The following is a 24,958-nucleotide window of genomic DNA, read 5'->3' on the forward strand; positions in this document are numbered from 1 at the left end:
TTGCTATTTCTTATATTACCTGTTTGAATGAAACCATATGATAATTGTCCTCCTCTGATTGACTTACTTCACTCAGCATAATACCCTCCAGTTCCACATTGAAGCAAATGGTAGGTATTTGTCCTTTCTAATGGCTGAGTAATATTCCATTGTATACATAGACCACATCTTTATCCATTCATCTGTCAAAGGACATCGTGGCTCCTTCCATAATTTGGCTATTGTGGACATTGCTGCTATAAACATTGGGGTGCAGGTTTCTTGGCTTTTCACTGCATCTGTATCTTTGGGGTAAATCCCCAGTAGTGCAATTGCTGGATCATAGGGTAGCTCTATTTTTTACTCTTTGAAGAATCTCCACACTGTTTTCCAGAGTGGCTGTACTAGTTCACATTCCCACCAACAGTGCAAGAGGGTTCCCCCTTCTCCACATTCTCTCCAACATTTGTTGTTCCTGTCTTAAATAGTTTTTCTATCTCACTTAGCTCTCAGAATTGAAGTCCATTAATTAAGGAAAAGGTCAGATCTTTCTGAGGAAGGATGCTGCAATGATACGGCAAGTGTATATAATAATGATTCTTTTAGTTCTTTCCCAAAGTGACACAGCTATGTACATGCTTAACTGTGTACATGCTTGTATACTGGAATGAGAATCCCCATTTTTGGCCTATTGGATATCAGGTCTGAGCTGACACTTAATCCAAGAGCTCCACAGCAGGGTTACCACCCTTCTGTTAGAATAGGGACTTAAGGAAACCAGGTGATAAATGGAGTTCTGGCCAAGGTTTAACTCACAATGGGTCCAAAGAATCCCCAGATCTACCCAATGGATATTTTTCTTAGAAGCTGGCAAAAGTCTCACCAGAGTTCCTTGACTTTCAGAATAAGAGAAATTAGGAAAGGTCAAGTTAAAGACTAAAACTGTCTACTCTGTCTAACATATCAGCCCCTGCTCCAGCCAAGATTGTAAAGCACAAGCAATACCACATCCCAAATGGAATGGAAGAGATTAGTGCCATTCTCAAAGTCTGGAATATGTAGGGTGTTGGCCTGCCTGACATCTACATTTAACCAGGAACTGAAGCCACTCTGATCCTACCCTTCCCTCTCTGCTGAGCAAAATTGGAGTTGTTGTTGCTGGACCAGTATTGCTGCCAAGAATGAAAGCTCACTGTTTCTCTTCCTTAGGCCACCTGTTCAAGAGTCATAGTCCCTTGTGAGTATTCCTAATTAGTTCTGCCACAGCCATATTCTCCTGCTCTGGTTGCTTGGGGTCTGGGTAGTGACAGGTTCAGTGGAGAAGGAGGGAGAAGAAGAAAATTAGCTACCACAGCCATGGTGGATAGAACTCACAAGATAGGGAGATGAAGGATCTGGGATGGAAATGAAAGAGTAGGCAGGGACCTGGTCATGTAGGACTTTAGTTCTGGTTAGGATTTTAACTCTTTTGTAAGACCTACTGCAAAACTATTGAGAGATATCAAAAGTGGATATGACATAGCAAGTTCTGCCTTTTACAGAGATTGCTTGAGATGCTTTGTGTAGAATGGGTTAGAGTGGCATGAACAGATGTGGAGAGATTCCCACATATAGATTTTTTTGCATGAGTCTTAGCAGGATGTGATAGTGGCTCAGGATAGAAAAAGAAACGGAAACGCTTGGTAGTTTTATAATATATTTAAACTATTTGATTTAGTCTTCTTTAGGATCTATTTGGATATCAGCTGTAGGGCTAAGAGTTGTTAAGGATCCAGTAGTGTACCAAGGGTGGGGCTATGGAAACCATCTCCCCAGGGTTTAGGTAATAGGGAGGAGTACTGTCTGTAGAGCATTTAAAATATAAATACAACCCACTAAAAGTGATCTGTTCCTTGTTATCATTTGGCTCCAGAAAATTTTTAATTAAAAACATTTTAGGTAATAATTTATAAATAAAATTAACTCATTTTAAGTGTTCCATGCCTTTTGACAAATGCATTATACTTGTATAATGACCACTATAATATATTTAATATATAATTTATATATATATATAATTTAACACATGTATTATACATATGTAACTATCTCATAGAGCTTTATATTTGTTTTGTTTGATGTACAGTTCTGTGAATTGTTAGAGCCATATTAAGTCAGGGACCATTGCCATAATCAGGATACAAATAGTTCCATCATACCAAAAATCAATGTTAGTGATAAAACATTTTATTCCAGAAAAATCTTTTCACGGTCTAAGTCCTAGATTCACTGGATAATTTTTTTGTTGGTTTAAAGATTTATTTATTTATTTATTTATTTATTTATTTATTTATTTATTTATTCATGACAGACACGGAGAGGCAGAGACACAGGCAGAGGGAGAAGCAGGCTCCTTGCAGGAGCCTGATGTGGGACTCGATCCCCCATCGCCAGGGTCACACCCTGAGCTGAAGGCAGACACTAAACCACTGAGCCACCCAGACATCCCAATCCTAGCCATTCCTGCAGTTACTGTTGAATTAATAATAATGTATATGTAACTTTAAATTAGCATATGTTTATAATTTGTCCTTTATAGTCTGTCTATGAGGAGGTTAATTTGGAATTCTCCCAGTTACAAGTCTGGCTCCTGCCCTCACATGTATAAACACAATTATATGAGTTCATTTGGCAGTAAGTTCCTAAAGGTTCAGGATCCTTTTTGTTCATTTTGGGCTCATTTTGTATTTCCATTCCCAACCATACTGCATATGCCTGCCTTTAAACAATGAATGTGAAATAAAGAATGAGAGCGCAGTGATTGTAAAGATGAAGAAAAAAGAACTTGAATCATTTCAATTCTGTCATTCTAAGTGACCACTTGGAGTTTTCATTTGTGTTTAAAATTTTTTGACTGTGGACCAATTGAAATCTGCTAGTACAGATTCTGAAGAAACAGTGACACAGGCAGGACTATACTTTCTGTGTATGTAAAATGTGAATTTTTTGTGAATCTCCACCAGATCTACCCTTCAAGACTTCTCTCAACTTATTTATATATCTGTTGTTTCATGCCAAAGAAAAGTTTGAAAATTAAAATTAATAAAAAGGTTCCTTGACTATGAGTGAAGAAAGATGGACAAATCTGCTGTACCGTCTATTAAGCATGAATACATGAAAATCAATTTTGACTTTGACAAATCTGCTGAACTTAAGGCTCAGCAAGAGAATCTACATTATTATTCATTGCTGCAACCACCAATATGTAGGTAGAGTTTTCCCCATTTTTATAAAAAATAAATTAAGGTACTTTAAATGTATGAAGCAATTATTTTTTTTCCTTTTTTACTATAAATGTAATTTAATTTTAATCATATACATTATTTAATTTCTAGCATGACTGTGTGTTTGCAAAGTTCAACAAAAACAGTTTTCACTGGCTGTGTTTCTGTTGTAATCTTGATTACTATTTATTCCATTTCATGATTATTCCTGGAAATAATTTTGTTGAGTTGAGAAAGGTGGTGTTATTCCAGGTGTCAAATATCCTGGATATGGTGCCACAAAAGCTCATTTCTAGTTTTATAAGGTGAACACCTTGTTGGAGGAGGATGCCATTTACTGAGGTGAGGACACTGAAAGGGAAGCAAGCTTGGGTGAGATGCCCATATTGTTGGGACATATTGAGTTTGAGGTGTTATAGAAAGTTCCATTAGAAGGTATCATGTGGGCAGATGGATACAAGACCTCGAAGCTCAGAAGACAGGCTTGGGCCTGGTGTATACACTTGTTAATCATCCAAGCACAGAAGGAAATGGAAACAATGGGCAAGGATAGGATTGACTAGAGAGAACAAACTGCATGAGAATTTAAAATGGCAAGGACTGGTTCCCGAGGGAAATCGACATCCAAAAGTGGATAAAGATGGGCCAGCAAAAGACACTGAGGAGACATGACCAGAAAGTAGGAGGAAAAAGAGGCAAAATGAGGTGTCAAAGCAGCCAATGAGTAGGTCATGGGTAGACCATAGTCAGAGTTGCTAAGGGATTGAGTAAGATGAGAATAAAGATAGTATACTCAGGACAAAAGGAAATGGCACTTTCTGTTGACCATGTGAGAGAAGATTTTAAGGGTGTTATGGATGGAGGCAACCTTTTAGAAAGCTGAGGGGAGAATAGAAATTAAGGAATTTGAGGAAATAAAGACTACTCTTTCAAGAATGGTGTCTGTGACTGGGAGAAGAGAGCTCCTCTAGCAGTACCTGGAGTTGCTGATAGGAGGGCCCGGGGAGAGGGAAGGCAAAGAGAAGACATTGGAGGAGGGAACAGTTCAACATTCCTTTGGTGAAAAGAACCCCAGTAGAACTAGAGGATTACTCACTCAAAGGGTAATAGGAGGAAGAAAGAAAAGATATGTGAAGATGCAGATAATATCAGTTAAATGGATTACTTAAAATATATCTAACCATGGAAGTTTTTCTTTTGATGCAGTAAAATGTGGTTTGATGGTCATCACCATTTTACCAAAGTTTTCCATGTGGTCCTAAATCTAGAAGTCTGAGTGCTTTGGAAAGCCAATGACATCATTGATATTGTAGCTTTGATTAATCTTTTCAAGTCATATTAGCCAAAGGTGCTATATAGATCTATTACTGGGTCATATGACAAGCACCCAAGCCAATGTTTTCTGAAATGATGCCAAAATATCTCATTTTTCCATTATTTTTGTTCTATGCCTGTAATGTAGAAAACTTCCATAACTGAATGAAATTACTGATTTTTTAATTTATTAAGCTCTTACTGTTTACCTGTTATTGTGTCCAAGAATATAATTTTATGGATTATTCATGCTAAGTGGTACTCTATTTTTAAATGCCACATTACTATTTAGAACATCCAAGAACTAAACATCTAGGATACAGATATGGATTTATTAATCTTCTGTTAAATCTTAGCAAGACTTAGAGCAGTTCATTTGAACATATCATACAGTATTATGTCATTGTTTGATATAGCTTATCATATATTAAATCACATTGTTTCAGTATATATGATTTTGATCACGTGTCTAAAGCTATAGTAGACTGCAAGTTTACTTTCTTCTTTTTTTTCTCATACCAGTGTTTGTTCATTCTCTCTCTCTTTGTTTCTTTCAATTTCAGTATTAAGATACAGTGACATATTAGTTTTGGATGTACAGTATAGTGATTCAATAGTTGTATATATTACTCAGTGCTAATCATGATAAGTGTTCTTTAATCCCCTTCATCTATTTCACCCATCCCCACCTACCTCCCATCTGGTGACCATCAGTTTGTTCTCTCTAGTTAAGAGTCTGTTTCTTTGTCTCTCCCTCCTTTTTATCCCCCTCTGCTCATTTGTTTTGTTTCTTAAATTACACATATTAATGAAGTCATGTCTTTCTCTGACTATTTTGCTTAGCATTATACCCACTAGCTCCATCCACATTGTTGCAAATGGCAAGATTTCATTCTTTTTATGGCTGAATGATATTCTATGATATATACATCCCACATCTTCTTTATCCATCCATCTATTGATGATGTGCTTCCACAGTTAGGCTATCGTAAATAATTCTGCTATAAACATAGGAGTACAGGTATCCCCTTGAGTTAGTGTTTTATGTTCTTTGGGTACACCTGATGGTGTGATTGCTGGATCATAGGGTTCTATTTTTAACTTTTTGAGGAAACTCCATACTGTTTTCCACAGTGGCTACACCAGTTTGCCTTCCCACCAACAGTGCAAGAGGATTCCTTTCTGTCCACGTTCTCACCAATACTTGTTTCTTGTGTTTTTGATTTTAGTCATTCTCACAGGTGTGGTGTGATATCACATTGTAGTTTTGACCTGCATTTCCCTGATGATGAGTGATGCTGAACATCTTCACATGTCTGTTGGCCTACTTGATATCTCCTTTGGAGAGATGTCTTTTCATAACTTCTCCCATTTTTTAATTGGATAATCTGTTTTTCTGGGTGTTGAGTTATATACAGACTGCAGGTCTTCCTCTTGAATCTGCGGGCTCTTTCTCACTGGATACATCTCCCAATATTCCTCTATTCATTCTAAACTTTCCTTTTTGCTGGCTAGACATGGCAGCCACTATGCAAACCTTAGACACACCTGATGAATTGAGAGGATTGTCCCAGTAATACTTGAATCACCTCATAGAGCAGACTGCCTGTCAATACTGATTATTTTATGAAAGTGAAATAAACTTGTTTGAGTCACTTAGTTTTAAGATAGTTTATTTAGTTTTTAAACTTGATCCTTACTAAAATAAAAATTAGTACCTCAAATTAGGGTTCTGATATAACAAAAACCTAAAACATGTGTTGTGGACACAGAAGTTAGGTATTGGCGGTGAAGAAACAAATGTTACAGGCTGGACATTGCTGATACTTATTATGTCATAGCACGCTTCTTGATAAAATTGCCATTCATGCCAACTTAGAAAGCCAACCATGTGCCTGTGGAGATGATAACTGTATGGGAAGCAGTTGGGTAGAGCTATTATGTTTTGGCATATTGACTACTCCTTTCTGCCTTCAGTAAGGCGTAACAAGAAAAATAAAAATGCAAACAGAAATGGGGAAGTTGTAAACAGTGTTTGAAAATGGAAGTGCTTCCATATCATAAAGAACAAGAAGTATGATTATTTGGGTAAAGCCTTTCACAAAGCCCTGCTATTAAGACTTCCAGCCAAATTAAAGGATATAGCCTTGTGCCAGAAAGCCAGATTAATACTGGTATCTCAGACCTTTTGGTTCACATTTCTGTAAGTTATCCTCATTAAAACAAGAGAGAAAGAGATGGGCTCAACACTGATGCTGACATATAAGACAGATTTTAGAAGATGTCCAGAGAAGAACTTGGGTGAGGTTACTTGAACATGAAACTGACCGATATCAAATAGATCAGAAAGCTACTAAATTTTTGAGGGAATTTTAGGTCACAGGATTGGCTTACAAAAGCTTCCAAGGTTTTCAAAACTGCGTTAGTGGAAAGCCTGCTTAGGGAACAATGTATTTCCCAAGGAGAGAATACCCATTTCAACACCCAATGGGTCCCTTCAACACCCATTTTTGGATGTCTTGTGAGAACACAGACCAGAAAGAACCTCCCAGAGGGCATGGCTAAGCAGCTGGAGGTCAATGGACAAGACAATTCATCCCAGAACCAGAGATAATGTCTAACCTACTAACTTATTCCACCTCCCAGGGCAGGGAGCCTTTTCAGTTCCTACCCAGCAGTAATTTATTCATTCCTATAATCAGTGACTGCATGTGTCTGCAATTGTTTCCTTTTCTGAATGAGAGATTATATTGGGGTTATTCTTTTGTTATTCCATAATTGTGTATTGTAGAGGGAGAGGGGGCAAATTATCTTTTAGATCACAATAAGGGATACAATAAGGTTATATACAATAAGGGATATCTCCAGACCTGATGAAGAGGACTGAACTTCACCTAAAGATCTAGGATTTTGAAATAGAGGCAATAACTGGAGGGGACCTTGTCTCCTTCGAGGCAATGAGTCTATGTTTGGGGAGGAGGGTACAGATTATTGCACGGCTGGCCAAATGACAGGCTGTAGCAGACTTCAGGTTGAAATCATGTGCTGTCCTGTTTTTATTCCTTGTTCCATGGGCACCAGCAAGAAATGACATTTTCCAGGTGTTTTTTTTTTGCAAGGTATGGCAATGTGACTAAGTTCTCACTAATGGGATGTGAGGATAAATACTATATGTAACACCTGGGTTACTTTCTTAAAGGCCATTGTTCTGGATTTTCTACCACCTTTCCTTCCTTTTAATTGGAAATGAGATGACCAGAATAAATATGGAAACCCACAGTTAAGAATAGTAGAGCTTCTTTACTAGTCTTGGTGCCTGGATGATGTAATAGAGCAGAGACAAAGAGCCAACTTACCTGTTCTGGATAGTTAAGAGAGAGAGAGAGAGAGAGAGAGAGAGAGAAAGAGAAAGAGAAACTGCTTCATTTGAGCCAATAATTTTGGAATCTCTTTATATAACATTTAAAATGTAAAAGCAGCTTAGCTTTTATTGTAATTCAAATGAACATTTCACAAGTCTCCGTAATCAATGTCATATCATTTTAAAGAAGTGAATCTGCCAAGGACTATATCCAAAGAGGCAAGAGGCAAAGGGAGTCTGCTTAAGTGTATATCCAAAGAGGAAAGATAAAAATTAGGCACAGATATAAAATGTTTTATAAGGAGATAATGCATAATTATGTAGCCATATATATAGCTGCATAATTGTGATATTGTTTAGTTATTCATGAATAGAATCTGAGATACATATAATTAGTGAGTAGCTTACTGTGAAAGAAGTAATTTTTTAATTTTATATTTTAATATGACTGTCTGATATCTGGGCACTGAGAGCACTTGGGATTTCCAAAATACTTCCTTTGGGAATGCTAAAAAATGTGGAATAAAAAGATAAATTCCTAGATCAAATAAGTTTGGGGAATGCTACATAACCCAAGCAGAATAGACATCTTTAAGGGAGGGTTTTTATGGTTTTATATATGCTAATCAACATTGTGTGTCTCTAAGAGACAACTCCTTTCCCACAGAATATGTAATGGGATCAATATTCTGCATAATATAGGCTGTGCATGCTGCTCTGAGCCAAATAATGAATCCATGCTGCTTCACTGGGTGAAGCATACTCTGGCTTGCAATGAGCTAAAAGTACCCATCATGCTAATCCTGCCCTCTTCTCAGGACTGTGCTCACTCCCTGACCTGAAAGCCAGCCAAGCTCTGTCAGACTGCCAACACTGGCAGAAGCTGAGATACCTTCTATGAGCCATCTATGACTATGGACAACATCTTCCTGGTAAAAGGAAATGTCTCACCAGTGTGGTTTAGACTCCTCCCCACACACATGCCTTGTGGAATTTCAGCTGGCGTGGGACACTTCAAGTAAAAATGGCAAGTTTACTAAATTCAAGGGACTCTGCTATTTACATTAATTCAGACTTTATGAGCATGTTTTCAAAATGTGGACAGTCCTGGCTTGTTTTAAGAGGAACCATCAGTTTTGGTGCTGCTCTTTTTCTTTTATCTTAGATTTCTGTGACAAAACTGTAGCTGAACTGGAAAACAAAGTGACCTGCTGAAAGAATAAGAGTGTGCAAGGGATAAGTACTTTTCAGAGCATTATCTTTCTCAGGGTACTGTGAGAAAGTTGACTTCACTTTAGAAGTTTCAGAGTTTCCGTAAGGAAAACATAACTTCTTAAATCATGAATGAAATTTGAAGACAAATCTCCTGAGGGAAAGGAGGATAGAAAGGTGCCCAGAGTCTTCAGTACAAAAGAAAAAGGAAAGAGAAGAGATGCAGGAAGAAGCTGCACAAGATTACCGATGATGAGAAACCCAGGAATGAACAAGGGAGCTCAGACTCTTCTTCCGGCTACTTTTGGCTCAGAACCTCTTCATGAAATGTACTAGCACCATATCGAAATAGGAAAGACAGCAAGGGCAGAAGGAATTCCAGTGGAACTTCCAATGGAAACTCTCAAAGGAAACTTCTGTTGCATCTCACCCTCTGATATTTTTACAATGCCCTACACTGTGCAAATATACAAGCTATTGTTTAGATCCTGTGTTTGGAGTCAGACGTGATGTGCATCCTCATTTGCCACCTAATTCTGGGAATGTGGGCAAAGGACTTCTCAGATTCCTCACCTGTGAAATAGGATATTGTTTGTATTACCAACATTTTCATAAAGATAGCATGAGGGTAAAATTAAGAAATGCACATAAAACACTTAACACATAATGATCATTGAATGTTAACTGTTAAGGCAGCCACAGTGGCACAGTTGTTTAGCGCTGCCTGCAGCACGAGGTGTGATCCTGGAGACCCAGGATCGAGTCCCATGTCGGGCTCCCAGCGTAGAGCCTGCTTCTCCCTCTGTGTCTCTGCCTCTCTCTCTCTGAATAAATAAATAATAAAAAAATCTGAATGTTAACTGTTTCTGTTGTATTTACAAATATTTGCATCCTTATCACAGTTTCTTCAGAGTACCCCTGTGGTACCACTACTTCCTCAATTTAGATAACTACACAGATGATCTAAAAGGTTAACCTGATCAAAGTCATACAACTTCCAAAGAGAACTCAAATGTGGGCTTCCTAATTATGGGTTCAATGTTTGTTCTAGATATTGTCAAAACAAGGCCGTGACTGAATTCATAGGTATAGGGAAATGCAATCCTACCCAACGCCTAGAAGGAGGAGGATCATATTTGGGAACAGCTTTCATAATGCCTATGATATGCAGCAACCTTATTTTACCTTGATATATCAAGATTACTCAACCCAGCCATGCTTCCATTTTCTCTTTCTTATTCATTGAATGCTTTGAGAATCTAAATAAGTAAGATGATATGCCCAATTTCTATGCCCTGGAAAAATCATTGTTCCCCCTTGCATAAGCATTCCTCTCGTAGGTACCAAGTTCTCTAAAACGGAAGCACCTAGAATCATTAAATGAAAAGTAAAAATATTGTACCTGATTGCTAGGTGCAGTAATGACAAGTGTCACTCACATTTCTATCCCTGGTTCTCAGACTTTTGTGTTCATCCCTCGGGAGAAACAGCACCACTAAAAAAAAAGAATCCTATAGGAGAAAGAGACCCTTTTGCTAGTTGTTGTCCTTCAGCTGATAATGTAACTGAGTGTTCAGTTGGCCATCCCACTGTTTTTTAAGTCCAATTTCTAGTGCAGGATGGGACACATAGCAGACCCAGTGAATGCCAGGAGCTCTAACCTGTCACCTTACTTTGCCATCCATAGAATGGAATTCTTTGTCAGAGATACTGTAATACAAAGAAAAGGGAATATTTTTATATGGTCAAGTCTCCTGGGAGACAGACTTAGAGACAGCAGGTTTTGTGCAGTAGTTTTCTTGAAGCGTGTTCTCCAGAACACTTGTGAGGACTGAAGGAGGAGGATTACACAAAGGGAAAAATTCAACTAAGATGCAGTTGTAAGAGGACCCAGCCTGTTCTTCAGGGAGCTACAGAGTTAGGATAGCCTTTCCCAGAGACAAGAGAGTGTTTGGGCTTTTGTATCCCTGCCTCAACCTGTTATTGAGGTGCCACTAGGGTAGAGATATAAGCTTGGACAAGATAGATCTTTTGGCTAGGAGCAATTTCCAGAAAGATTGTTAGCTGTGAACTGACCCTCTCAGCCACCAGGGGAAGGAGGAGGCCTCAATCAGCTTATCACAGCATTCATTGTGGGCATTCAATAAGATCTCACATTGGTCTTGTGGAGGAGAAACAGGACAGGAGAGAAAGCAAATGGAATCCAGAAGAAGCAGAGCCTATTCAGGTGAAGTTAAATTATATATAAGTAAATCTTATTAAATAGTAATTAAGTAATAAGTAAATAAGTAATAGTAAATAAATAAATCTTATTTGAGTGAAGACAAATCCCACTCCCATGATAGGAGAATGCCATATGATCACCCTGCTCTTTGATGGTGGGTGATCTCTGCAGGTATGTTTATCATTCGTAAATTTGGGTGCTCAGGTGGACAGGAGCCATTCTAGCCAAGAAGAAGGCAAGTCCACATTGTTCATTACATGTATGACAACTACTCTGGCCACTATGGATAGTCAGTTAAGATTATTATATTTTTTATTCCTTAACTTGTCAATGTATTATGCACTAATATGCTTATATGCATTGATAAATTTTTCTGGTGCTGTACCAGCCTTACATCCTTAAGAAAATCTTTCCTTGGGCAAGATTAAATCTAGACACGTTACTAGATTTGATTTGCCAATATTGTATTAGGATTTTTCCATCTATGTTCATAAGTATGATAGGTCTATAATTATCTAGTTCTCTACTTATCTAATTTTGGTGTCAAGATTAAATCAGTCTCATAAAAGAAGCTGGGTATTTTTTTTAACCTTTTTCCATTCTTTGAAACTGGTTTGAAGATTATTTCTTCATTGAGGTTTAGAGAAAATTTACCAGTGAAATTCTTTTGACTATCTGATCACTTTTTCTTCTACTCCCTCCTCCCTTCAATTTCCTCTGCTGCCGTGTCACTGCACCTGGAACATACCAGAAATCTGTTTGCATGCACATTCTACTCTCTTTCTTCTGCTTGGAATGTTCTCCTCCCAAATATCAACATGACTGATTTCCTAACTCCTAAACCTGCCTTCTCAGGGATCCAGACCTTGACCTTCAGCTTAAAATAGCAGGCACAATAATGTCTGTCTCAAATGACCAGCAACCCACAGAGAGTCACCGCAAGTGACCTAGTGGTTTCTCCAGAAAGCTGATTTACCTTTTGAGGCAGTAATGGATGAGGAAGCAAAGGGAGGCCAGGGCTTTGTTTCCTCATCCAAAACAAAACAACAACTGTTGGAGCTCAGTTACTTTTTCTAGCACTTTTTATGTCATGTTTTCTCAGAGAGAGTTTCTTTCACTATTGGGTAATTATTGAACTGGGTTAAAAATCCATTTATTTAAGACAGGAAAAAAATATCAGGTAAGCCACTCCGTCATACCCAGCTTGCTTCTTTCCACACCATTCTGTACTTCTATCTCCCTTACCCTGCTCTGTTTTTTTCCAGTCTTTATCACCTTCTAACATAGAATTATTATTATTTGTATAGTTCTTTTGTTTTCTTCCCTCACTAGAATTCAACTCCACAAAGACAATATTTTTGGTTGTTTTGTTTTGTTCATTGATGAGCCCAAGTGCTTAGAATGGTGCCTGACACATAGTAGGGACTCAATAAATATTTGTGGAATGAATGTTTTGTTGAATAGGTATACTAGTGCCCTAGGGGAAACAGAGGATGGACTTTTTATAACCGCCAGTCTAATTTCTTAACTGGTTTTGCTTTTTGAAAACGATGGGGAAAAGATTCTCTTCAATAAATGATATTTGGAAAATTGGTTATATATGGGCAAAAAATGAAATTGACCCTTGTCTTATAGCATATGCAAAAATTAACTCCAAGTGGATTAAAGACTTAAGTGTAATACATGAAACCATAAAACTCTTATGAAAAAAACACATGGAAAAAGCTTATTAACATTGGTCTTGGCAATGATTCTTTTGGATGTGATACCAAAAGCACAGGCAGCAAAGCAAAAATAAATAAGTGGGACTTCATCAAACTAAAATCTTCCATAGCAAAGGAAAAAAAAATCAACCAAATGAAAAGGTGACCTACGGAATGTGAGAAAATATTTGCAAACCATATATCTGTAAAGGGGTTAATGTCCATAATATATAAGGAACTCATAAAACTCAATATCAATCAATCAAATAAGATAACCCAACAAAGAATTTGATAGCATTCTTTCCAAAGGAGACCTACAAATGCCCAACAAGTATATGAAAAATGCTCAATATCACCAATCATCAGAGAAATGCAAACAAAACCACACTGAGCTGTCACCTCACACCAGTTAGGATGGTTGTGATAAAAAAGATAAGCAATAACAAGTGTTGATAAGGGCTTGGAGAAAAAGAAACCCTTAAGCACTGTTGGCAGAAATGTAATTTGTTATAACCAATATGAAAAAAAGTATGGAGTATCCTCAAAAGGAACTACCACAGTATCTCAGACATACTGAGTCCCATGTTCATTACAGTATCACAATAGCCAAGATATGGAAAAATCTAAGTGTCTGTAGATGGATGAATGGGTAAAGAAAATGTGATATATATGTATATATGTCACATTTATGATTTATATATATCACATTTTATTTATATATATGTTTCTTAAGTACACACACACACACAAACACACAATTGAATATTATCCAAAAACAAAAAAGGAAATCCTGTCATTTGTGACAAAAATGAATCTAGAGGATATTATGCTAAGTGAAATAAGCCAGTCACAGAGAGACAAATACTGTATAATCTCCTTTATATGTGGAATCTGAAGAAGTTGAACCCATAGAACCAGAAAGTACAAAAATGGTGCCAGGGGCATGAGGGAGTGAGGGGAGTGAAGGAAATGAAGAGATGTTGGTCAAGCTCTCAGTTTTAAGATGAATAACTTTTGGGGATTCAACATACAGCATGGTGATTATAATTCATAATACTGTTTTGTATACTTGAAATTTGCTAAGGTAGTAGATCTTAAGTGTTCTTACCACACACACACACACACACACACACACACACAAACATGATGAACATGCAAAGTGATGGATGTGTTAATTAACTTGGTGTTGGTAATCATTTTACAATATATACTTCTGTTAAATCGCCACGTGGTATACCTTAAAAAAATAAAGCTTATTAGCATCCTAGAAAAAGGAATTAAGTTTTGTTTTCCTTCATAAGTCAATCCTGGTGATTTATACTTTTCTGTGATTGTCACTCTTCTAAATTGTGAAATTTATTGGCCATTGTTGTTCAAACTAATTTCATGAGACTTTGAAAAGATCTTATATACAGTAATATCCTGTTCTTTTTCATTTCTGATTTGTCACTTCCACCCCTTCTTTACCTCTATTCGGGATAGTCTTTCTTGTGACTATTTTCAAAGAATCGGGTTTAAATTTGCTGATTATCTCGTCTTCTCTATAGTTATTAAATCATGCTTTTGTCCATGTTATTTCCTTTCTCCTTCATTCTTTTGGTTACTATTTTTCTAGCTTCTTGAATTGAATACTTAACTCATTTATTTTTAATAGCCCCTTTTAAAAAGTGCTTTTAATACTATAATAGATCTCTAGTTCCCCTTATGCTACATCCCACAAGTGTTGGTATGTAGTTCATTTATTGTCATTGCTTCCTATAAATATTTTATAACTCCCATTGTGTTTTCCTCTTAAATCCATTAGTTATTCGGAAGTATAGAAGGTTTGGGAGGCGCTATCACTTATTACTGATTCCTCATTTTTTGTGTTGTGGACAGAAGTCATATTAGTGTATCGTATCAATTATCTGAAATGTTTCAATATCATTTTATGGTCTAGTACTTATCAAATTTTGAATATATCTTTGTATATTAAATTTCTTTATAAATCAATCTTACTAATTCTGTTGTTCTTTTTCTTTATTCCTGGCCTTTTTGGTAGAAAACCTTCTAATAGAAATGTAGAAAATCTGCTACAATATTTTTTGTCAATTTCATTTTTTAATTCTGTTAGTGTTTGCCTAATAAATATTTAGGAGATGCTTCAAAGAGCACCTACGTTCTTTATTGTTAAATACTTTTGTGTCTTTCACTTATGAATTAGTTTTCTTCCTCATCTCTACTAATGTTTTCCTTAAATTCTCTTTGATAAAAATATTACCATAGAAGTCTTATTTTGGTCAGCACTTTTAAATATATTTATTTCTATTCATTTACTTTTAATCTTTTTATTTTACAAGAATGTTGGTGTCATGGTATTACCTTAAATAACCTACAAACAATTGTTTTATTTATTGCCATTAAATATATATTTCCATTTATTTTTATCATTCCTTTTATATTTTTTCTTTTTTGTTACCCATACTTTTTACTTTATTTTTTTTTGTTTCTTTTCTAATTTAAATATATTGCTAAGTTTTCCAAACTTTTCATATTATCTTTAAGTGCCTAATATACATTCCTAACTATAACACTTTAAAAATGATATCTAAGTATATATTGTATCTCTATCCTCCTCCAAACAAGGCAAAAATTTATTACATTTTACTTACTGAATACCCCTCATCGTTCTTATCATTGCAATGCAGAATATTACAATATTCAATTTTTATCATAAAGTACTATTACATTTACCCTCAAATATTAATTAGTATTACTTATATATTTTCCCAATTTCTGTGCTAGTCATTATTTCTTTTATCCTACTCTACGTCTGTGTTTGTTTTTTCTTTTTATTAAAAAGCATCATTTAAATGTAGTTTCTGTGAGATTCTGTGGTTGGAAAATTTTCTTTTATATTCATATGGATCAGCAAGTTTTTATTTAATTTCAACCTTTAAATAAATGTTTGGCTATACATGAGATTTTAGATTAATTATTATTTTTCTTCAAGTTACTTCTTTCAGATGACCTTGTATGCTGGCAACTAGGGTGGCTGAAGTCTACTGTCACTTTGTCTTTCCATTGAGTTAAAACATTGTCCTCTTTAATACCTATTAATATTTTCTCTTTATCCTGGAGCTTCTGAAATTTCATTAGGAAATGTTTGGGTATGTATTTTTATTCATCCTTACAGTTTCCATTATCAATCTGATTTTGCATGTTTAATTTTTCATTAGCGCTCTTAACAATCACAGTTATTTGAGATTCCTTGTCTGATAATTCCCAAACTTTGTGTTGTATCTGATTCTGATGTTTACTTTATCTTTTCAGGCTGTGCGTGTGCATGCATGTGTGCACAAACGCGTGTGTGTGTGCTTGTGTGTTGTGTGTGTCCTTCTACAAGCTTTGTAATATTTTGCTGAAAGCCAAACATGATGTACTGGGTAATGGGAACTGAGCTATAAGCAGGTAGTGTAAGATTTTAATCTGGCCAGGAGTTGGCTGTGTTCTGTGTTTGCTATGGTTATAAGTGCCAGAAGTTCAAATTACTTTTATGTCCTTGTTTTTTAATCTCCTTTCTTGACTTTTGAATTTTCTGAGTACTTCTTAAATAGAATCTGTGTCTTGTAGCACTTTCGATAATAATCCACTGTTACTATTCTGAAGCCCTCTTGTTGTGGTAAGTTGAGGCGGGCAGCATTAAATGATTTAAATCTCAGTCTCCTTTTTTTTAAAAAAAATTATTTATTCATGAGAGACACACAGAGAGAGGCAGAGACCTAGGCAGAGGGAGAAGCAGGCTCCCTATGGGGAGCCCGATGTGGGACTCCATCCCAGGATCCTCGGATCACGACCCAAGCCAAAGGCAGATGCTCAACCACCAAGCCACCCAGGTGCACCTAAATCTCAGTCTTCTAATTAGCCTTTGAACTTGGGCTATGATCGCCACAGGTGTTTCTTAGCTCCCTCTCATAGGTAACACAGGAAGAGTGGAAGGAGTTACAGTAGTAGAGATGTCCTTCCCAGAGGTTGGCTATGGCTCTGGTAAAAAGTTATTTGCTCTGATAGCCATTTTACCAAAAATATGATAGCCATTTTTCTGGAGAATGCTATTGGTGCATTTCACAATGAATACTTTTCTTCTCCACCTGACACAGCCAACAGGGAACCTTTCTAGGCTCTCTACCATGAGTACCTGGTAGGTCTCCTAGAGATAAAGGAAGGTCATGGAACTATGAAGGACCCCCTTAGATTGGACTCTCCAGAGTCTCTCTCTCTCCCTCTCTCTCTCTCTCTCTCTCTCTCACACACACACACACGTCTACATTCAGTCTTCAGCAATTCTTCAATATTTCCACTTCTATATTCCTTACAGTCTATAGCTCCAGTGGCTTCTGCTCCAGGTAAGCATATCTCAGTTGCAATGACTCCTAGTTGTTCTCTCTCTACAGATTTCAGGGTAGAGGTTTGCCCTGGAACCTCAATTGATAGCTATAAGAAAAATATTGATTTTCTGTTGGTTCTGGTTTTTTGTTGTCATAAGGATGGCAATGATAACTACTAAGTTCTTTATATGTCAGCACTGAATTTTAAGTAATTTTAAAGTTTATTATTCTACAAAGTATGTGATCACAGGCTGTGTGAATGGGTGTGTGTGTGTGTGTGTGTGTGTGTGTATAATATGTAACTTATAGGGAGTGAAAACCCTGCCCAGACATCGATTCTAAGCAATAAGTCCAGCTCAGATTCTTCCTTGTAAGGGACTCATTTGTTCCCTTTACCCGATTGGAACTCTGGCCAGGTCTTCCAGATTTCAGACTTGACAACTGTCAGAGAAATAGCTTTGGCATGTGATTTATTGAACTCTCTCTGGCCTATGTGATTGTTTAACTTGTTTTGAAGTAGAGCTATTTAAAAAATATATTTATCTTATATCACTGTTAGACATGGATAACTTAAAAACCTGAACCTATTGGAATCAGAATCCTGAAGTTTATTTTAATCTTAACTTTGCCTTTGGGATAGTTTTGATGTAAATCATCATACACATGAGTCACATTTAGCCCCTGCTATACCATAATTTTCCATGTGGATAAAAGTGTCTCTACATTATGGAAAAATTTTTTTAAATAACTGTAACAATCTACTCAAAGGGACCTTCCTAATTTAAGAGGTTATATCATGTTGCCTTGTAAACTACCTTTAAATTACTATGTCACCAGAAATCTAACCTTCTAAATATAGTATCTGACAGTATTCCTATGCCATTTGAAATTATGATGGTGTAAAAAATATACCTAGAATTAGCCGTTAAGTTTTTTAAATGCCGAATTTATTGTGTGACAATCTCTGTTGAAAATGAAAGCAAAAACAGTGATGTTTATATATGTTCAAATGATAAGTATAGGTCGGACCGTAATATTAAAAACATAAATAACTTACAGTATTTTTCAAATCTTTTGGATTTAGGACATATATATGATTAGAAAACACAGAATTTGTTTCAGTATAAAGTTAATATAGAGTTAAGAGTTCTTTAAATATCTAGTAGAGTTTTTAATTTTCTAGCTAGCATATGTATCTTCATTACTGGATTCGTAGGTCAAAGGATGATGGGGTGGGAGGATCCAAACTTGGAAGCTTTGAAAAATTTTTAAGAATAATTCTTCTGTAAGTATTTCTACAAGGAGATAAAGTATCTTAATGGTTAAAATGATCACATGCTTAAAATAATAGTTGGTACTTATAAAATGTCTTTTCTTTAAATATGAATTATAACTAAAAGAAATGGTTGCTTTATGTTACAGAGAGAAAATCTTAGAAATAGAAATGTTTCATTTGGCTGCATTGGTGACAGACCCAAAAATGAGTGTTGAAGCTGGTATAAGAGCCTGGGACTTTGGCAAGAATCCTCTCCCTTCCCATTTTAGGTCAATCTCTGCCTCTAGAAACTGAATAAACCCTCCCCTGGTGCTCCTGGGATTACCAGCCTATGACTTCCACCCCATATGTCTTCTGCCCCGAGTAGTGGTTTTTTTTTTTTTTTCTGAGTAGTGTTTTTTACCAGAATCATGAAAAATTCACTAACGAAAGCAAAAATTAGGAAAGACATATTTTATTTTAATTCTTTCAATCCTGTAAACTATCCAGTGGATTTCTGCCCTGGATGCAATAAGGGGCATTGGATAAGTCATGCTCTTGCTAGACCATAAACTCCATGTGGGGACATGTGGTCTCGTACTTCTTGCTGTCTTTCCTTGTTTGCTCCCAGAAGCTGCTCAACAGTTGAGGCTGACAGACAGACTTGAATTCCACCCTAAAGCTTAAGAAGTCCTCTTTGGGCAACTCTGCTATCACTTGGCTATTTCAGGGGAAGGAAAGGGACAAAGCAAAGTGCTCTTTTGCCAAATGCATTGTTCCAGCTTGAGAAGGCTAGAGGAAGTGAAAAGGATGCTTTGCTCCCTAAGTGCCTGCCTTTCAGCACAAAGCAAACTGCTGCTATTTTCTTTATAAGCCACTTTAGTAAAGATACATAATAGACATTATATATAATGCACGTAAAAAGTCAGAAAACCGAAAAGTTCTCTGACAGTAACACCTTACAACTTGATGCTAAAGAAAATATCCTTATAAGAGGAACATGGTGTCTTTGGTAGAAATTGCTCCCTTGTTCCCGAAGTTGAACTGGCAGGCGTAGCATTTCATTCCATCTCATATAGTGACTGATTGCTCAGGGCATCATAGTCCTTTAAAAGTCATGCCTTTACTGCTTTTCAGTAATTGCATTCTGTGTGTGCAATGATCTGAAAGCTATTTGAAGGAAAAGAGCATAAGATTACATATATGTTAGAAAAAGGTGCCAAACCTCTGCCTCATTTCCTGATATTTGATGATTCCAATGGTGCTGACTTAGTAATAACAGAGCCACATTGCTTATTTGTAGGGCTCTGGCTTGCAATTTATAGGGACTTTTATTTAAAAAGAAAAATAAACCTATTTAAATCTTTCATTCATGGTTAATTAGGTGATTGAAAGGGTCAATCGATGATTTACCAAATAAATTTCTAAACTACTGCAGTGTTTCTTGCAAAACATCCAGCAGTCAATAAATGAATTAAAGAAGAAGACATTTAATGCTGAACAGAGCATGCATTAAAATATAATAATCCAGGAAAATGCTCCTTATACATGAGGAGCAAATAGGCAGTTCATAAGAGCCAAGGTTAAAAGTCCATAGGAAGAGAGGCAACAGAGGGATGTAGAGGCCATACCAATAGGAGTACAGTTCCAATTAATTTATTGACATAATTAGCACATAGTTATTAATAACATTGCAGAAGCAGTTGGCAAGTGTGTACATATACACCATTTGAATGAATTCAAAAGAACCCTGTACTTATCATAATTAAATTATTAGTTCTGGGAAAGTGACACAGACTATGGAGGCCATAGCAGCAGGCCAAAAGTTATGCATCCAATTTATTTTGTCACTAAAATAAAATGTCTAGAAATGTTGTATCTTATCAAGCTGAATCTATAGAGCAGAAATTATTATGACTATCAGGATTGAGTGGTCCATTTGTAACTTCACCATTTGTGAAACCATGGTGGACCGGATCACCTCATGGTTTTTTAAAAAAAAGAAACAGGGAAACATAAAAATAAAATTTTGTAAATGAAATAAGTCTCTTGGCCAAGCAAATTCTCCACTTTTATATCTTTGCTTCTGGATAAACATATAAAAAGGAGAGCTAAAAGAATTGAGTTTTAGATTTTCTAATGACTACACAGAATTAAATGCAAAGTGCAGAGAATAATCCCAACTATAGTTAAAATTATAGATTTCTTAAAACTTTCTCACCTCTTTCCTTTAATTATGTTTTTAATGCTATTTGCTTTAATCCTGCACTGCTTTTGTTCACCTGGAGAGAAGGATGCAGACTTTAATCAGCGAGACGGATTTCATCCTAACATAGCTGTTGCATATTGGACTTGCTAAAGTCAATGAAACTTGTAAGTAAACAAACCCAAAAATTAAGAAAGAAAACAAATTCTTTAGGGAAAAATTCAGACTCTGGCAATTTTAACAACAAAAACAAAAATGGAAACATGCATTAAAAGACAAACTCTTTAGCATATGCTTCCTGCAGACGGAAGTGCATCTTGGAACATTCTGGATGATACAGATTTGGATCTGCATATAACTGGGTAACACTGTAAGTGGGGGGTGAGTGTTGAGGTGGGGGTGTTAGGTGTGGATGGGAGTTTTCAAATCATGGCTGTGGTTGTCTGGAAATCAGACTCATGTATTTGAATACTATTAGCCTTGCAGAATATCTATGGGATCAGGAAATTAAGAACTGACTTTCTTGAGGTGGTTCCTCCTTGATTCTTAGTCTCTCTGGGTCTCTGAATATCTGATAAAATCTATGTTACTTATAGCAGAATTGATACATTTGTGCACAAATACACAATAAGAAAACAAGTTTTAGTATTACTAATAATCACGAGCATTTATTGTGTGCTGACCATTTGCCCAACATTTTTCTGAGCACTCTACCCATTTAACTAACCCATTTAATTCCCCCTCAACAGCACTGTATATAAACATTATTCTTTTTTTTTTTTTTTTTTTTACAGATGAGAAAACTGAAGGAGAAATTAAGCTAATTATCCAAGTTAAAATAGCTGCAAATGGTGAAGCTGAGATGTAAGCCTTCTGACTCTTGTCTATGCTCCTGGCTACTTTGCCACAATGCTTCTCCAATGATCTTGGAGACAAAATACCCCTTCTCAGTGTGGACAGAGGAGTGGTCACTGCCCCTTCTCCTAACCAATGATTCAGTTCTATAGAGAGCCTGATGAGTGAGGCCATTGTAAGTACTGGTCAACTGTGGAGTGAAGGGGTGCCTGTAGGACCATACGAATTCCTTTGTCATACACTACCTTTCCACAATAGTTTCACTGGCTTATTCTCTGTGTCACAATCTGTGACCACAAAACCTAGATGCATTGGTTACCTCTGGCCACCGATGCACTCATAATGGCCTCACTGATGTTTGCTTCTGTCCAACCACACCCTCAAATTGTTTTTCCACATTTTTTTTGACACTATGGCCACTGTGAGGAAAATGCAAGTACCCATCTTGAATTTTGTGTCTTCAAGAGATGAGTTCTATAGGTCACCTCCTCTCAAAGGTATTAAAGGGCATTATCTGATAATTATCTAATACTAATAGTAAATACAAGGAAATAGTACATGCTTGTCCTTAATGGGGACTCAGAGTTCTGTAATCATCACAGGTCTTTGCTGTGTACCCTGGTCAGCCAAGCTCTACATCAGTGCAAGTCTGAATTTTGGGTCTTGAGAGCTGACCAGTAGCAATAAGGCCTTCCTGTCTTTCACTCAACGTGATTATACCTGGGCCAGGGCTGGCCGGAGACAGTGAAATGAACATACTGTTCTTTTACAAATGGTCTAGGATCCTTTCCTTTCTTCCTTACCTACAAGGCAATCTCTGTTGTATTAAAATCTCTGTATGTATTTCTAGAATAGAGATGTAAAATTGGATTTTTATTTATTGATTGATTTTCTTATTGATGTATAATTATTCTGCATTGAAAAGCAGACATTTTAAGTGTGCAATTTGTTCAGCTTTGACAAATTCATACACCTGTGTACCCACACCCCATCAATATATTGAACATTTAGGTTCCCCTTCTCAGATAATCCTTAACTCTTCCCCATAGGACACAACTATCATTCTGATTTCTTTCACCTTAAACTAGTTATGCCCCTTCTGGAACTTTATATAAATTAAATCACATATGGATTCTATTGTTCACCATAGTGTTTTTTTAGATTAATTCACAGTTTTGATAAATTTGTCTATTTATTTGTTGATAGATAAAGACAAATTTATCAGTTGTTTGTCCCATCCTACTGCTGAATAATATTTCATTGTATGAATATACCACAGTTTGTTGATAGACATACGGATTCTTTCCAACTTTTGGATGTTATGAATCAAGTAACTAAAAACATACAAGAATTTGGGGTCATGTGTATTCATTTCTATGAGTGAGATTGATGAGCTATACGGCGTTTGTTTTTGAAGGGTAGGTAGAACTTGTAAAGGTAGAAGGTGTAAGATATTCCAGGACAGGAGTATGATTTGAGTATATGTATACAGTGGCACTTAAGTATCATCACATGACAGAAGCATGGCTCACAACAGAGGAAGTGGCACAACTGCCTGGGTGTGGCTAATTGCCCCTTTGTATCTGTTTCCTTGAGTAAAGGGTAGAAAAAAATAAAATGCCAGCCCCTAGACCTTCTGGAACACTAGAAGACCTGAACACACTGCAAAATATCTTGGTGGTTGAGTAGACCCATGAAATAAAATAGGAGCTGCATTTGGCTGCTGAAAAATGCATGCATGTTTTAAGGAGTCTTTGTATACATTATTAGGTAGTATTCCAGAAAGCTAACCTAATTTATACTCCTGTGGGCAGCAAATAGGGGACGGTCTGTTCCTCCAGACCTTGTGAGCACTGAGTAATATTTGCTGTTCATCACATACAAAAATTACTCGAATTCTCACTTTGTTTTTTTTTTTTTTTTTTCAACACACAAAGTGGTTCTGTTCTATTTTGCTTTATTTTTAGTGGGTAGTTGGATGAATTTTTTTCATTATTTTTTTTTCTCCAGTGCTAGGAGATCATTACATTCTCTAGGAGGTTAGGGTTGCTTTATTGATTTCAAATTCATCTCAAAAGTGTTTTGATGTCACATCTTACTCCTTGGCCATTCATGATTCTGCTCTGCCATTCATATCTTACAGGAGCTCAGCCTTGGTAACCCTTTGTTGACGCTAGAAATACTGAAGAGTCCCAAACCTCAGTGTCCAGACCTCAGGTTCTCAGTCAAAGAACAAGTTCTTAGTGTTACTATGTTGACTAACTCTCTGCTCTTTAGGAATTGATTCATGATGTCACAGCAAAATCTAACCACATCAGAGCTAGAAAGCAGCTTTCCTGAAAACTAGCAAAAAGAGGATTGGATTCAAGTGTTCAAAATTAAGGTTTGAAGTCGGAAATCAAAGTGTCCACGGGGCCACGCACCCTCTGAAGCCTGTAGGGGAATCTTTTTTTTCCTCTTCATTGTTTCTGGCGGGTGGTCCGTAATCCTTGGTGTTCCTTGGCTTGTAGCTGCAACACACCAACCTGTGGCTTTGCCATCACATGCCTTGTCCCCATGTTTCTGTTTTTTCATGTGCCCATTTTCTTATAGGGGTACCAGTCATAATGGATTGGACCACCCTTGTTCCAGTACTACCTCAATGCAACTAAACATCTGCAATGACCTATTTTGAAATGAAGTCATATTTTGAGGTCCTAGGGGTTATGACTTTAATACATCTTTCTTTGGAGGATGCAATTCAACCCATAGAATTGATACACTGAGTGGAATACAGGCCATACGGAGAATGGACTGCTTCTCAGGTAATGTTTACAAATAAGGATGCTGATATAGTCAGGGAGATCTCCTGGGAAGAAGAAGGAAGGGATTATTCAGGTAGACTGTCTCTATAGCTTTGGAGAAATAGCAGATCTGAAGTTAATTCCTGATTATCAGCCATGAATCTCTCATCATTTTTTTTCACTCTAAACACTTGCTTCTAATTATGCCCCTTTGATGTTTGCACCTTTCAAATATCTTGAAACTAAGTTCATTTCCATTTCTCACACTTTCAACATTGTTAACACAAGCTGAACAAAATTCCCTTCTTCGAGGCTTTTCTGGTTAGTCAGATCCTCCAGCACCCCGATAATTGTAAGCTGCTCTTTTCTTCAGTTTTCTCCTCAGCTGGCAGTTTTCCTAGCACTAAAAATCTCACCATGTACCTCACATAGTGGG

At 36.6% G+C, this 24,958-nt stretch overlaps 1 long non-coding RNA gene across 1 annotated transcript in view; it reads left to right on the top strand.

The window, feature by feature from the left end:
• LOC140601663 (uncharacterized) overlaps nt 1-23,090 on the top strand; it is a 158,933-nt gene extending 135,843 nt beyond the window's left edge. Inside the window, exons 4-5 of the long non-coding RNA XR_012004661.1 lie at nt 20,972-21,051; nt 21,679-23,090. This is a non-coding gene — a long non-coding RNA (uncharacterized lncRNA). The remainder of the gene's footprint in view (nt 1-20,971; nt 21,052-21,678) is intronic.
• The last annotated feature ends 1,868 nt before the right edge of the window (nt 23,091-24,958 follow it).

Source organism: Canis lupus, chromosome 12 (genome assembly GCF_048164855.1).
Source record: "Canis lupus baileyi chromosome 12, mCanLup2.hap1, whole genome shotgun sequence".
Taxonomy (NCBI): Eukaryota; Metazoa; Chordata; class Mammalia; order Carnivora; family Canidae; genus Canis; species Canis lupus.